This window comes from Rhinatrema bivittatum, chromosome 17 (genome assembly GCF_901001135.1).
Source record: "Rhinatrema bivittatum chromosome 17, aRhiBiv1.1, whole genome shotgun sequence".
In the NCBI taxonomy this organism is placed as follows: domain Eukaryota; kingdom Metazoa; phylum Chordata; class Amphibia; order Gymnophiona; family Rhinatrematidae; genus Rhinatrema; species Rhinatrema bivittatum.
This window is the reverse complement of record NC_042631.1, coordinates 17,234,220-17,249,363: the sequence shown is the minus strand read 5'-3', so window position 1 is coordinate 17,249,363 and position 15,144 is coordinate 17,234,220. Positions and strand designations below refer to the sequence as shown.

At 45.0% G+C, this 15,144-nt stretch overlaps 1 protein-coding gene across 5 annotated transcripts in view; it reads right to left on the bottom strand.

The window, feature by feature from the left end:
• The window catches only part of NR1H3 (nuclear receptor subfamily 1 group H member 3), a 32,493-nt gene extending 23,751 nt beyond the window's left edge, over window positions 1-8,742 (bottom strand). For 4 of the 5 annotated variants that reach the window (XM_029582380.1, XM_029582383.1, XM_029582385.1 and 1 more), the window contains exons 1-2: window positions 8,555-8,742; window positions 2,801-2,877 (exon numbers count right to left, since the gene is read on the bottom strand). The gene's annotated coding sequence lies outside the window, so the exon portion shown is untranslated. Of the gene's footprint in view, window positions 1-2,800; window positions 2,878-6,165; window positions 6,261-8,554 lie in introns of all 5 variants that reach the window. The other variant, XM_029582381.1, reaches the window with a different exon arrangement.
• Window positions 8,743-15,144: the final 6,402 nt, after the last annotated feature.

The window sequence follows — 15,144 nt, the reverse complement described above, 5'->3', positions numbered from 1 at the left end:
ATAAGTGCAGCAGATACTGGCAATAAGCCTGCTGGGCAGACCGGGTGCATCATTTTGGTCCTTTTCTGCCGTCATTTCCTCCGCTGCTTTTGTAGGTTTTCCCTTCTTGTCTCTCTTTGTGCTGAACAAGGTAAGGGTTTAGTACTTCAGAAACATTTTAGGGTTTTCTTTTGCAATCTTGGAATAAGTAGTCGTGCGATTTGGCTTATCCTTTTGTCTTTTTTTTTTTTTTGTTTCCTGATTTTTGTTTTTCTTTTTCCTTTGTTGTTGATGGGAGCTTGATTTTTAGAACCTTTTTCTTTATGAATGTGTTTAAATATTTTCCTTTGTATTTTTTCTGGCATACACATGGTGATTTGGTTTTTTTGTCATCTTTTGTAAATGATTTAAACACCGAAAAAATTCCTCAGTTGTCCTTTTTTTTGGTTAAGGTAAATAGCTCCAGTATGGAGAATATTTTGGCATGGGTAAGCCCTTCTGCCTACATTATTCCTTAATGGCCTATCTGGCTACCTTTTCTAACGTTTGGACATCCTTCTTGTGCTGGGTGCCCGAAACCAAAGCTCCATATTCAGTGGTGGCCAGCCCAAGGGCTATATCTGTATCCCTGTGTAAATTGAGCAAGTCTTACCATGTATTTACCATATGGTGTCATCTGCAAACAATAATGATAATATTGCTTTTGAATGCCTGGCTCACGGATGTAGATTGCGATGACGATGAGAGAGACTGGCCATAGTCTTTTATCTGCTTCCTTATGTATCTCACTTTCTTCCAGCGTAACACAATCTTTTTTTTTTTTTTTGTATCATACACAGAGCTCTAGGGACCCCATGGAAATTATTTCGAGCTGGGCTTGCTTCCTAATCACTGCCTGTTGGTCTTGTGCTGCTTCCAGGGTCACTGTGTCCCACATACTGTTTTTCTGTCCCATTGTTTGAATTTTTTTTGGGACAAAATCTGGCTTGTTATATCTAAAATTTTGAATGCTCCATTACACATTGCGTAGTTGTCTTATGTGGGGCCGCTTTTCCCCATAGGAAACGTTTAGATTTTCTTTTGGCGATCACTTTAAAATGGATTTTGTCCTTCTGGGTTACGATGTGGAATTCAGTTTGTATGTACTATGAATATGAAACAGCAGTGGCTGCCCTCTTGATGTTTTTTTTTTTTATTGTGAACTTGTTTCTTCCTCTGCCCTAGCAGCCCTGGTTAATGCATTTTTGATATTGCACTTCCTTAACAGCCCTCTCTCTTCTTTTCTGGTTTTCTTGTGATGTAATTTTTTTTTTTTTTTATTGCTCCCTGCTATGTTGTCTATGTGTGAAAACTGCAATAAACAAATTTGAACTAACAATAATACTGCTTTTCATGCCTTCCTGGGTATAACGCAGACCGTTATTAAAGGACAGTGCCGTATGTGCAGAACCCTAAGGGCTCCACTTGTCAGCCTAACCCCAGCCATTTCCTTACCGACTCACAAATGCATCCCAGCATCAGGACGCCCGGTTTCCTCCTTTGCTACACATATTAGTAAATGGTTAATGACTGCTGACCAACTTTCAACTAACGGCAAGGCAGGTTTAAAAATGTACAATGACATCAGAATGCGCTCTGATTTCTCTGTGAATACAACTGAACTGAACCGGCCTGTTTCCTGAGGTACTGGGGTCACCGGGTGCTCTACCCTCTGTGGCACAAATATGGGGGTCACATGGCAGGGGACAGACATGGTGACTTTATAAGCCTGCTTTCCCTGTAGTCCACTAGACTACAAATCAGTCTCTCATGGAATACTGTATGCAAAGCTTTAGCAAAAGCCACCTATTTGTTTATATTTAAATGACTTCTATCAGGCCACTGTGAAGCAATTTACAAATGTTAAAAAGCATAACAAACTAAACACTGAATACAGTACTTTAGACATATCAAACACTCAAAGCTCTCTATAACAAACTCCCTCCCAAACAGAGCTCTCCATCTGAGCCCTAGCTCCATAATACAGCCAACAAAATGCACATAGTTTATATACTGTACATACATCTGTTTGGTCCATTTCTCAACCTTATCTGGAACAGCCACATTAAAAAAATAAATAAATAAATTAAAAAAAAATAAAAATATATATATAATATATATATATATATATATATAATATATCTCCTTACCGTCTTCATATGAAAAAGTGCCCCTATCAAACTATCCCTCAATCCCACAGACTTGATAGCAGTACTATTTGTATCTTATTTCCCAATCTTAATAGGTTTGGCAGATTTCATTCCCCACAGTGTATCACTCATGCTTCCCATGTCAGGTTTGCTGCTTTGTCAAAATGCCAGTCAGGTTGGTCGGGCAGGACCTGGTGTCCTTGCAAATCACCCCCTCTACCCTCCCCCCATCGTCTCGTTTTCTGTACTGTACCTAGAGGTGATATTAGGTTAACTGTCTATAGCTGCCTGGTCCTGATCTGATCTCTGCACATGTTCCCAGCTAGTCCTGAGCAACCTGACCTGCTTTTTATTATCTGCCGTGGTTAATATTTGAGTTTTGACACAGTGCTCTGACCAGGGTGCCTTACAGTAATGCTAGTGCAATGCATCAGCTATTAAGGACAGCAGTAAACCAACCGCTTCAGTACAGTAAGAGAGGCTTAGGCTGCCAGGCTGAAGGAGCAGCCAATCGGTCTCCTACCTGCATGGTCACATTGTAGGAGCTCTTGCATTTAAGGATGGGTAGGACACAGCCTGCAGACATTCAATAGGAAACAGATGACAAGAGTTGCATGACTCCTGCCACTTACCTCGTGCTTGCTTTGCATGAAGCGTCTCTCCATCCTTTCACAGCAGCATTCCTCATTCTGGTCACCTCTTTCTGCTCCTGCAGGTCAATGGCAGGAGGGGAGACATGAGATGGGAACTTTTGTGCTCTCTGCCATGCTCTTTCTCTCTCTCTCGTGCCCTGGCTCCCCCCCCCCCCCCCCCCCCATTCACTTTTGACATCCCAAGTGACACCATCACTCTCTTTGTACAGTCTTAGTGGTCTCACTCTCATGCAGTCTCTTCCTCTCTCTGATCTTGCCTTCTTGTTTGTCTGTCTCGACTTGTTCAGTTTTCCTCCTTCTCTGCCTCGCGCTCTCCCTTACTCTCTGGCCCTTGTGTTCTCTCTCTCTTTCCGGATCTCGTTCTCTCCTTGTCACAGCTGCTGGGCGCCCTTGGTCCTGCAACCAAGGGAATGAAGAGAGGGCAGAGGGTTACTATAGGTCGTTCAGGCTGAGGAGCACTCATTCAGGGCCCCTTCTGTTCTCCTTTCCTGTTTTCTTCTAAACTTGATTCTATTCAGAAAAATAATCACAATCTTCTAGAACCAAAATTATAGGCTGAGGTTTTCCACGGTCTTCCCAAACTAGACTGTACCTAGCCTCAAATATATGCTCCAGAAGGCCTTCATCTACTCATATTTCCAGTAAAAGGGTTCAGTTTTACATCCCCATTCCTTTAAAGGGTGTCTAGATCTTATATATAGAAGGGCTGCTGATTTAATAAAGCAGACATGATACCTCAGATGTGCTGAAATATTGTTATCAAAGGGAAAAAAATAAGCGGGGCAGGATTTCATTTAAAATATATCAATGAGCCTTACAGCGGCGGTGGGAGGAGTCTGATGGGTTATCGCTTTAGCAAAGGAGCATTGAAAAAAAAAAAACGAGGCAGAAACCTTCGTGCCGAAATGGAAATAAGCTTCCTCGCTTTCAGAGGAAGGGATTCTTACTCAAAGGCTGGTGAAATGATCAAACATGTTGCTAACAAAGACAGCCATTCCTCCAACACTGAACAACTTCGAAATAACATTAGATGAGCTTTCGAAGGAAAAAAGGGATCAGAGGGCAGGATGGAAGCAGTTGGGCTCTAGGGAGAAGTGCTCTTCCAAGGATTTGAGATAATTGCCATATTTGCGGTCAGGAAGCAATCTTATTTTCACCGTGCTGCAGATCTGGCTGCAGATGCAATGGGATTTTTTTTTTCCACCTTCCTGAATTACCCAGTGTAGAGAGATGTTAGGCAAGGAGAAAAAGGCTGAGACCAGGGCTGTGCTGCTGCTGCTGTTGTGCACTGCCATGCACAGGGGGGGGCCTGGGTTCGATTCCCACATTGGATCTTCCGCTCCCTGTGCCGGCTGGAGCGATGGATACCCGAAGAGGCAGAGGTCGCAGCTCCTGGGGGAGAAAATGAGACTCGTACGCATCCTGCAAGCCCCTACTGGCCAGATTTAACACCCCTGCTTGCTGAGGTCTGAAACTAGCCCTGGTGCACGGCCCCCGGTCGAGAGTGGTCGCCACAATGGCTGAACAGAAGTAAGTTGGGAGGGGACATGAGAAAGGGAGAAGTGGGGGACGCCCTGTTTAGTTGTGAATGAAGGCTCATGGTAGCCAGAACCCAGCCCTGGCTCCAAGTCAAACTGGAAGGCTGAAGGCACAGGAAACAAAAACTGCTGGGTCAAAAAAAAAAAAGGCTGAGCTCAGTGGCCTTCTGGTTCTCTTTCAAACTATTTTATCTCATTCAACAGCCTGAGTCACTTTGCCCTTCCATTAGCTGAAGCGCACAGCGATGTTACCCTCACAGGAGCTCACTCACCATCCTGTTCCCACAGTATCTCACCGTGTTATACAGGGCTCATCATGTTGCCCTCCTCCCCAGCAATGCTGCCCCGGGATCTTGCCAGCTAAACAGGATCAAGTCTGGGATGAGATCCACCAGGGAGGACCATAGAAACATGACAGCAGGCAAAGACTGTATGGCCCATCTATCCAATTAATTTAGCATTATAATTCCCATCACTTCCTCACAGAGCCCCTGAATTTATCCCATGCATTGTTGAATTCAGATACTGTTTTTGTCTCCACCACCTCCACTGAGAGGCTGTTCCATGCATCCACGACCCTGTAAATAAATATTTCCTGATCTAACCCCTTTCACCCTCATCTTATGACCCCAATTCTACAGCCTCCTGTGCATGGAAGCCTTTGAGATGCTTAAATGTCTCTCCTATCTCGCCTTTCTTCCAAGGTGTACATTTTAGATCTTTGTCTACCCCTATATGCTTTAGAATGAAGACCACTGACCATTTTAGTGGTCACCAGCTGGACTGATTCCATCCTGTTTATGTCCTTTAGAAGGTGAAGTCCTCAGAACTGTACACAGTATTCCAAGTGAGGTCTCACCAGGGGACCTATACAGGGACAATATCATCTCCCTTTGTCTGCTGACCCTTCCTCTCCCTATGCAGTCAAGCATCTTTCTGGCTTTTACCATCAATTTATCCACCTGTTTGGCTACCAGAAGGCAATGATAAACCTTGGTGCTATCCTGCCCAGCCAGTCGAATGTCACGGTCAGCAGGGCGGGGCTGTGATCACCTCAGATCTGTAACAGTCAAGGTTCTTGTCAACACCAGCACCTCATTGCAGTGCCTGCAGTAACTTACCATTCCATGTTCAATGTGGCAACGTACTGCAGGTATGGTAGATGATGGTGTGGAGGTACAAGTAGTGTAAGCAAAATGGTGAGATGCAACATGCATCATGAGACCACACCTGTGGTATGGATGGTGTACAACTGGTGTAAGGTCCCAGTGAGATCACACCTGGAGTAAAAGGTATTTTAGCTACACTAGCTATTTCCCTATCCCCAGAGGGCTCATACCCTAAGTTTGTACCTGAGGCAATGGAAGGTGAAGTGACTTCCAAGGTCACAAGGCGTGGTAGTGGGATTTAAACCTTGGCCTCTCTGCTGCACAGGCCCTAATAGGATTGCACCTGCAGCACAGGGGTTGGTTTTCTGCTCTTAAGGAGGCTAGAGCAGAGCTGCAAACTGAACAGCAATCATGGATGGGAAAGTTTGACATATCTGGAGAAATTAGGCTAGCAAGATGACAAGGAGAACAAGTGCTGATCTGTACACCTGTCCCTCTTACCCTCCATCCGCCAGTCCTGCATCCTCTTCCTCAGTACCTAGCTATGTTGTATTTCTGTATCCGCTGTCCTCTCTGCATCCTTGTCCCCGAGTCCCTCCATCCCCCCATGCCTTTATATCTCTCTGTTCTGTAACATACTAGTATATTTATTTTGAATACAGTTTATATTTTTAAATATGGATTTACTCTAACTCACCTACATCTTGTGATTGGCATGTAATTACATTTGTCTCTAACACGGTGTGGGCACAGAAGGGGCCATCAAATTAGGGAATCTTGCTCCTTCCATGACTGGGGAAAAAGCAGAAGTCGCAGCATAACCATTCAGTTGAATTTAAACTAAAGTAACCCCAGGAGCTTGGCTCTTACTTCCACTGACTGCAAGGCTCTGCTGAACGTATCAGCTTTGGCCTTTGCACCACAGGGAAAGATAGAAACAATTTGACTTTAACCTTTTAGGGGAGTTGAATGGCTGATAATATCTACCTTCCATGCTCATGAGGATGGCACAGAAAACACTTCTCCAAAACGAATTCACTATGCACTTTTCCCATTCATTTCAGTGAGAAAGGAAAAAGGCATATTGCCCCCTTCCCGGTGCAGTCTGGAAGCTTTTCTCTAAAGAAAGTGTGTTCTTCTCGCTAAAAGGCTAAAGGCATCCTAATATCCTGAATGTACATCACTTTCAAGGAATTGCGTCAATCCTTCAAGGTCCATCTGCTGTGAGAGCCCAATCGCACCATCACCCTCAAGGTGTAAGAGTGCAAGAGAAGGAGATGGAGAGAATTAAAAGGGAGAAATCGGAAGCCCATCTCCTAATCATTGAGCCAAAGACATGTGGAAAACAGAGGCATTTCCAACTTGGATGAATCCATCACAGCAATCCAGCTCCCATACCACATTTACAGACTTGCTCTTAGTCCACCAAACTCCAAGCCTTTGTGCCAGCACTGTATCTTCCACCAAGCCTTGCCCCCCCCCACCCCAACCCATAAGGCCAGCAGGCTAGCTGCCACTGAGCCCCCACTGTCCAGGGCTGGCAGTGTATTCCCCACTGAGCTTCCTACCCCCTAAGCCGGCAGTGTATCCTCCAGCGAGCCCCCACTCGCAGAGCTGGACATGTACTTTCCACATCCCTCAGAGCTAAAAGTATACATTCCTTCCTCCCACACCCATTCTATCGGAAGGGGCACACATTGCACCTCCTCCCTGCTCCCATATCCTCTGTCTCTCCAGTTCCCCCCCCCCCACCATGTCTGTGGCTAAAGGTGTGATCAGGGTGGCAGCCTATTCCTAATACAATCGGAGCCATTTGTATTAGGCACTAAAGATGGTAAGACATTTACAAGAATCCCACCCCTCCCCTGTTACTGCATGCATTTAACAAGTCATGGCATGGTACTTACATCAATATGAGCAAGGAAGGATGTGAAAACTGGGCATATGTTTGCATCTTCTAGCAATTTTCAGGATTACCCTACTGAAAGTGGCCTGAACCCATTGGGTTCTGTCATTTTCAACAGCATAACCCTAATTCTGAGCCAGCCGGGGCAGTTTTGGGCAACTTACTGTGCCTCCAGATGGGTGAACTGAATAGCGCTTTTGTATTCGGTGTTGAAAAGTGCTTAAAATCTCATAAATCTTCTAAGGTCAGCAGGCGGCGAAAGGTGGTCCATGGAGTTCTGAGAGAGGTTTTCTCTATTAATTGTCATAATTCGCCTCAACTCCACTCCTCTGGTGAATTTTCATACTTTGCTACGTTTAGTTCACTCCTGTGACCCCCCTTCTTGGTAATGGCTAGTGGAGCCTTTTGGTTGTGCTTTCGGATCTGTTAATCAGGAAGATCATGCAGCAAACCCAGGAACCAGAAATGAGTGAAGAGGCAGGGTTAACCACCCTGGAAGCTGACTGCCACATTCTCACGCTTGGTGCTTTCTTCCAACTGGGCTACTGTGCGGAGAAAACACATATATACTGCACACACGCATACACAATGCAATGATTCCACGCTTAGACCGTCTCCATACCCACACTGCAGAGACAAACTTATAGTGTAAGTCCTCTGGGTCAGGGAAGCACCTGCTGTAGCTGAATGTAACTCACCTTGAGCTCAGATTTGGAAAGGCGAGTAATTAAATCTAAAGTCCAAATCTAAGCAGTGGGTACTCTGACATGGACCCTCAAAACCATAGTCCAGCCAGAGACGGCACATACGTACACAGAGCAATGAGGCAGCGTGCACGCACACGTACACAGTGTAATGTGTGAGCAGACAGACCCTCATGGCTAGCATCCATCCAAAATGACAGCAAACACAAATTAGAGAGGCAGTATCCGTGCAGAGGCAGGAGTACACTGGGAGACCCTCAGAGCCTTGCCCATAATAGTTACATTCCCACCCCTATTCAACACTATACTTCAAAACAACTTCCAGATTTCTTAAGGCTTGGATTCATGGCTCCTAGATTTGGGGGAAATCCCTAAGGCTAGGAGGTTCTAGTTAGGTGAATAAATTGTTTCAGGGTTCAGACACTGTGTGCAGGGGGGGAGGGAGAGAGCTTTAAACTTCAAAGCAAAGACATTACCAGTTAACTTCTCCAAATCTTCCTCAGTAAAACTGCGCTCCGGACTGACACCCGATACACGGGAGGTGATCCCTGGATTCCCAGATTCTTCTTCCTCTACCCATCGAGCAAGGACCTGACGATAATGAGGAAAAGCTTGTAAACCCCAAGCAGTACCTTCCCAGTCTCGACCCTGAAGTTGCTTTGCTTGTAATATGAGGCAGCAACAGTAGTCACGTGCAACAGCTCCAGCCCTGTCTCCTCCCCTGTCCCTACTGCAAACCCACCCCCCTGCTCTGCCTGCTGCAAACTCCACCACTTTCACCCCACCCCCAAGTCAGTCTCATTCCCTTCCTACTGCAAACCTCATCCCCAGGTTGAAACCCATCCCAGTTCAGCCTCCTCCCCTTCCTATGGCAAATCCCACCCCCAGTCTTGCATTGTACCGCAGCTCTGTACAACTCAGACCAAGACAGCTGTCCCCAGTCACAATCTCACATTCAGCCCTGCTTCCTCCTCCCTTCTCTTGCACATCTCATCCCCAAGCCAGCTCCCTCCTTCCTCTCCACTGTACATCTTACCCTTAGCTCTTGCCTCCTCCTGCATATTCCAGTCCAGCCCTGCCTCCTTTCCCTTCCACTAGGAACCCCACCTCCAGCTTAGCCTGGTCCCCATCCCTCTGTGCATTTCATTCCCAGCCCCGCTTCCTTCCTACCTCCTGTTGCAAACCTCTCCTCCCCTTTCTAGTGTATATCCTACCCTTCTCTCTTTTTCCTTCACCAGTTAGAAATTCCACTTCCCATCCATCTTTCTCTCCCCACTGTGAATCTCACCCTTACTCTTTACTCTTCCTCTCTCAGAAAGACCAACCCAAATTCTGCCCTGTAGGCACCTCCTTCTCAAATATATCGCCAGTTACTGAAATACCTCGATTCCTTAAGTGGATGAAAACAGGCCACCACGTTATTATATATTGTAAATTATAAAGGGGCTACAGCATTGTGAATTGTATTAGACTGCATTAACCACCTCCATAACACTTCCAAGCTTGCAGACTTGGTTACTCTATCTTCATCCCGGCCATTCCATGTTGATGCAATGAAGTTTATAACCTGCAGAGCTCACTGCCCCAGGGCTGACTTGCTTGCCTTTAGGCATCTCCCAAACTGACCAGCCGCTCCACATCTCATGGGGGTCCATATGCAGTGCCCTTATCTAATAGGGCCCAGACCCACACTTCTGCTGTGGCCCTTTTGTCTTATGTCATCGTGCTTGGCCTTTCTTGCATGCTAAGACCCCGGCCATCCTCTTATTGGGCACAGTGAGAGGATCTAACCATTTAGAATTTTGAAAATGCTTGCAGATCTCTTTCCTGTTTCCTTTGCTTTTTAAACGAACTGTGGTCTGCCCCCTATTGTCTGCCTGTGTGTTATCCTTACCTTCCTACCCTCACCTCCTATCCTCCTGAAACAAGAAGACCCTGCTATCCTGTTGGACTCAGAGCCTTCCATTACTTCGGCTCTTGCCTTCTCTCCCTATCGCAAATCCCATCCCCAGCTCTGCCTTCTCCCCTTGCTAGTCCAAATTCCATTTCAGCACTGCCTCCACCTACCCTTAATCCCGTCCTCCTCCAGTAGCTGGGAATCCCGCCCCTAGTCATGCTTCCTTCAGCTGTTGTGCTAGGAGCCCTGCCCTCAGAATTGCCTCTGCCTGCTGTTGTTGTTGCTGTGAATCCCAGTCCCGTAACTTGCACTTCCTGGCAACATGATCTCATTTACAAAACAGGAAAACAGACAGAGAATGTGGGTAGCCATACTGGTCCTGGAGGAAACTGAATTCTTTGCAGGATGTGATACCAACGGAAGAATAATCCAAAGATGGCAATGAGCAATAGGAAATACATAAATCACATTTCAGATAACATCTATACACAGTTCTGTAAATGACAGCAGAGAAAGTCCATATGGTCATTCTTAGTACTAACTGCCGCTCCGTGCAAGTTACCCCCCAAATCTTTAAAACTGACAAAAAAAATCAGGAGATATTTTGACCCTGTTTGGTTGAAAATCGTTTCTCTGTCTATTAGACACCAAGAACTCACATTTTTGGTCCCAGGCTACTTATTTGTTGGATATGTGAAATTAAGGTTTATCTGTGACTAGCTTTCAAGACATCCTTTTTTCAGAAATTGCAAAGATATAGAGGTCCATACTGAGCTGTGGGCTGCCTGGTTAAGTTAACCCGATAATCTCACTTGATGGATTTATGGCAGCCCTGCAGCATATTTTCCTAATTATCCAGGTATCTTTAATCATGATAAATTTACCCAGCAGTGTGGCTGTGCCACTAAATATACAATTTAGGGTAACCAGGTAAGTTTATCCAGTTAACTTAACCAGCCTGTGGCTCGATACGGAGTTTCCATCCAAAAATGTAGATTTCCTAGCATGGAGCCAGATGGACTCAGGACCAATGGGTTATGTACTCCCCTGCTGTTAAGTTTTTGATTTAGGTTAGCTAAGTTTTATGCACCTAAAATCTTACCAGATAAGTCAGAAGCAGTCAGAGCAGCAAGATTTTTTAATGTTGTGGTTTGGCTAAATCCCGAACTCAGCCAGTCAAACCTTTTCAATATGGACCTCACACTGCAAGCCCAAGGTTATTTAGTTATATTTATTGGATTTATATTCTGCCTTTCGGACCCTTAAAAGCAGATTACATTCAGGTACTGTAGACATTTTTGTCCCCAGAGAAACGGACCAACATTTGAAAAGCAGTGGAGCCAGGTGGGATGTGCTTTAACAGTGCACAATGAAACGAGGACACAGAACACTGCCAGAGTTTACAGAAACAGAGGGATGCTCTTGTCAGGAAAAAAAAAAAAGAAAGACTGATGAACCTTACTCCAACAAGGGTCTCTCACTGAAACTGATACACAAGGGTGAGGACAGGAATCTTGCGAGAGGAAGCACGCAGGGGCAGAACAACTGGAGAGGAATCTAGGGGGCAGGAACAGGGCGAAAGAAGGGGCAGCATTAAAAGAGGACAGGAATCTGAGGGAGAATACACCCTACTTGGTTTTCTCATTTTGGCCCATCTGGGTTTATTGGTGGGGGAACTCTTGCAAATTTTATGGTTATTATTGAAACAAAAGCAGATTTAAAAATAAAAAAATTACAGTGGAAGGCTTATAAATAAACTGATCCCCACCTATTTCCCCCCTTGCTTGAGGCAGCTGAGGCTTGCCATCACGAGGAATAAGACCTTGTCAGGCTCAGCCTCCATACAATGCAACTCCCTACCATTCCATAGGAGGCTGGCCCCAGATCTCTTCTCCTTTAGGGAGCTAGTGAAAACCTGGGTCTTTGATGCAGCTTCTTCCATCAACCAATGACACAAATACCACCTTAAAACTGCTCATAGCTCCCTAAAATGCTGTATTAGAACTTTTATTGCTGATCGAGGGCGGGACTTTTAAGGACTTGAACCTCTATATATAATTCCTAATTACTTTAGATACATATCTCTAGGCCTTTGATAGCCCCCTCAACTCCTACTTGATATCAACATATTATTGTATGAGTTAGTTAAGCTTAGTAATCTTCTTACCTTATTGACATCCTGTTTCCAGCATATTATATTTACGTACTATGTAACCATAGCAGCTACTATAACTATGCTGTTATTTTAACATGTGCCTGCAATATGCTTTGAACTCCCTGGCTGGAAAGGTGTGATGTAAACGATGATGGTAATGACAAAAAGTCATAGTCACAGCATTTGGAAACAGGACAAAATGTCCACTTCAAGCAGGTGAATGGAAGGAAAGGCCATATTAGTTTTTATTGACCTTATTGATGCTGTGTCAGGGAATCAGCAGCACTTTGTTTCCGCAGAATGATCCTGCTCAGATCTACCACTCCATCATGATTTGAACATATGCAATGTTTAGCTGGCAGAGCATGAATTGTGAAAAGGATGTTAACTAGAATCGTTGTGTAATAATCCGTTTGTGGTTAGGTTTTTCATTGTTGTCCATAACTACATTGCACTATTTGTTTTGTCACATTCGTTTTCCTTTGTAGGGGGTTGTGTGTTTTAGCCCAATGTTGATTCAGAGATTAGTACCTTCTAATTGAATTAAGAGTATTCAGGAAACTTGGTATTATGCAACATTTTATTACTTATAAAACATTTTAGATCATAAAATCTGTACAAAGCACAAAGTCAAATATACTTTACATATGAAGATGTCCATTTTAACCCCTTCTAGGATAGTCTAGGATATATTTAACAATCTTTGCTCCTCTTAATGTTGAATTCCTCAAAATTATGTGCATTGTGTTGAGGCATCACAGATATTTCTTTCCATTCACCAGCCTGGAGGCAGACTGCCGACAGAGAGAATTCTATTGTATACTGTCCCACTATCGAAGCTGAAGTTTTCTGAAATAACAACCACTAGTTGGTGTCGTCTTTTGGGTGATATTTTCTTTTATCATCATAGCATTTACAATTGTTCTCAATATGTTTTAGGGGGTATGTGGATTACATAGAACCAGCACCACATTTTTAGTGGTTTCACCAGCTGGATATCCTCTTCATTAATAAAAGTTTATATTGTTATATCACTTTTTAACATCTTTTTTTCATTGTTATCTTTACCCCCAATGTCCTCCATATTTTTCCAGATCAACAGTTCAGGATATGTGGCAACCCTATACTTCCCTTATTCCTTACATTCCCCATCTCATACATTACAATGGAGAAACTACTTATCTGATAATTTCATTTTCCTTAGTGTAGACAGATGGACTCAGAACTAATGGGTTGTGCTCCCCGGCCAGCAGATGGAGACTGAGTCAGATTTCAAAGCTGGCATCACCCTAGATACACCCCTGCAGTGACCTCAGCCCTTCAGTATTCTCTTCAAAAGCCATTGTGGACATACTATTGAAAAAACTTGATTAAAAACAGATAATCATAACTGTACTCAAGCAAATGCTGAATCCCAGCAAGATTATAGATGCCCTGATCTAGGGATTGGGTGAATCCTTGGCACCATTCTTGGGCAACCGTGGGCGGGACGCTGAGTCCATCTGTCTACACTAAGGAAAACGAAATTATCAGGTAAGTAGTTTCTCCATTTCCTAGCGTGTAGCCAGATGGGACTCAGGACCAATGGGATGTACAAAAGCTACTCCCGATCGGAGCAGGAGGCTGCCCGTGATCTGGTTAGCACCGCCCTTGCAAAGGCTGCGACTTCTTGGGCCCGAACGTCCAGGCGATAGAACTTGGAGAAGGTGTGCAAGGAGGGACTACGTCACTGCTCAGCAGATGTTGATGGGAGACTGCAGTTTAGCTTCCGCCCAGGATACTACTTGAGCTCTACTGGAATGAACTTTAACCTGAAAGAGTAATGGTTTTCCTACCTTTATATAAGTCCCGTGACCACCTCCTTGATCCAGTGAGCTACTGTTGCCCGGTAAGCTGGTTCGTCCTGCTTCCTTCCACCATGAAGGACAAACAGGCGGTCCGTCTTTCGGACCAGTTCTGAAACTTCCAGATACCGCACCAAAAGTCTACCAACCTTCAAATGACAGAGGAGGCGGTATTCTTCCATGTCCCTGTGCTTATCTAGGAAAGGCAATGAAAATGACTGATTCAAATGAAACTCCGAGACTACCTTGGACAAGAAGAATGGAATGATATGAAGCTGTGGCACTCTTGGAGTCATCCAGCAAAACGGTTCCCGACACGACAATGCCTGTAGTTCAAAGATGCGATGTGCCAAGCTTATAGCCACCAGGAACACCGTTTTCAGGGTTAATCAACTTAAGGAAAGATTGTGAAGACTGAAAGGAGGGCCCTGCCAAAAACTCCACTACTAGATTAATATTCCATAAGGGAACTGCAACCTTCGGGGTGACTGAAGGTGCTTCACCTCTTTCAGAAAATGGGCTATGTCTAGATGAGCCTACAGGGAGGTTCTGTTTACCTTGCCCCTGAAACAGGAGAGTGCTGCTACCTGCACCTTCAAGGCGTTAACATGGTTTGATAAGGTTCTAATCACTGGGGAATTTCCCCTTCTTCCAAGGGATCTTGCTCTTCATCTGTGCCATCAGGGTCCCCACTAGGGATACCCTTGGTCAGGCAGGACATGTCGTGAGGTCTACCCATAGGAATGGGAGAGGGGGCCGGCTGGGGTTCCGGCCAGACAGGGGCAAGTGAGGAAGATGGCCTGTAGTCCTGGAAAAATTCTACCCAACAAAAGGTCACTGGATCCATGCCTAGCCCGGAGGGGTGGGCCCAGCCGAGTTTCCCTCTCCCATGGAAGACCCAGCCAAGGGGTTACTCAGATCTTGAGTACTTCCAATTAAGGCTGCCAATCCATCATCTGAATGGGAGGAGCTAGGCTCAGCAAATTCCGGGAAGGCCAAATCCCCTTGGGCTTCCTCCCAGTGTTGACACATTGAAATCCAGGTCAGGCTGGGAAGCCCTAATATGACAAGGAGCACAGAGAGCAAGGCATTTATGTTTGTTGGCTGCCAGTGCCATTGGCGGCAGTAACTGTGCATTTGATCAGCTCATGCCCTGCCTAGGCACACAAA